A 907-nucleotide genomic window follows, 5' to 3' on the forward strand; every position below is an offset into this window, starting at 1 on the left:
TCTATTCTGATGACTAAATTCTTTATATATCTAGAAGGAGTTGTTTAAATATAATTCAACCTATTTAAAAATTAAATGTAGTTTTGATTCCAAAACTGTACTCAAACTAATTCTTCTACTTGTATTCACACATGGTGATATTTGGCCTGACAAGACAAAATCACAAGATGTGTAAAAATTAGGGGGCCAGGTGTGGTGGCTCATGCCTGTAATCTCAGCACTTTGGGAGGCTAAGTCGAGAGGATCTCTTGAGCCCAGGAGTTAAGAGTACAGCCTGGGCAACATGGCAAAAACTAGCTGAGAGTGATGACGTGTGCTTTTAATTCCAGCTACTTGAGAGGCTGAAGTGGGAGGATCACTTGAGTCCTGAGAGGTTGAGTTTGCAGTGAGCCATGATCACACCATTACACTCCAGCCTAGGTGACAGAGTGAAACTCTGTCTTAAAAAAAAAAAAAAAAAAAAAAAAAAAAAAAAAAAAAAAAAAAAAAAAATTTTTTTTTTCTTTCATAGAGATGGGGTCTTGCTATGTTGCCCAAGCTGGTCTCAAACTCCTGGGCTCAAGTGAACCTTCTATCTCAGCCTCCCAAAGTGCTGGGATTACAGGCGTTAGCTAATGTGCCTACCCTATTGCCCTAGTGAGGAAAAACCCCTCTGTGTTCTAACTGGACAGTCCTTGAGAAGTTGTGTACATTCTTTAAAAAAGTCTAGTAAATTACTACTGAAAAGCCATCATCTCCCCAACCCATAATTAAATACAAGTGCAATCTAAAATAGATATAAGTAATGCCACAGTTCTAATATATTCTAAAGAAGTATAGTAGAAAATAACATATAGAAGTTAACTTTTTTGTCTTAAAGCCATTAAACAGCTCAACACTTCTGACTGGATTTTTTTTTTTTTTTTTT

The sequence above is a fragment of the Cebus imitator genome, unplaced genomic scaffold, assembly GCF_001604975.1.
Source record: "Cebus imitator isolate Cc_AM_T3 unplaced genomic scaffold, Cebus_imitator-1.0 Scaffold166, whole genome shotgun sequence".
NCBI lineage: Eukaryota > Metazoa > Chordata > Mammalia > Primates > Cebidae > Cebus > Cebus imitator.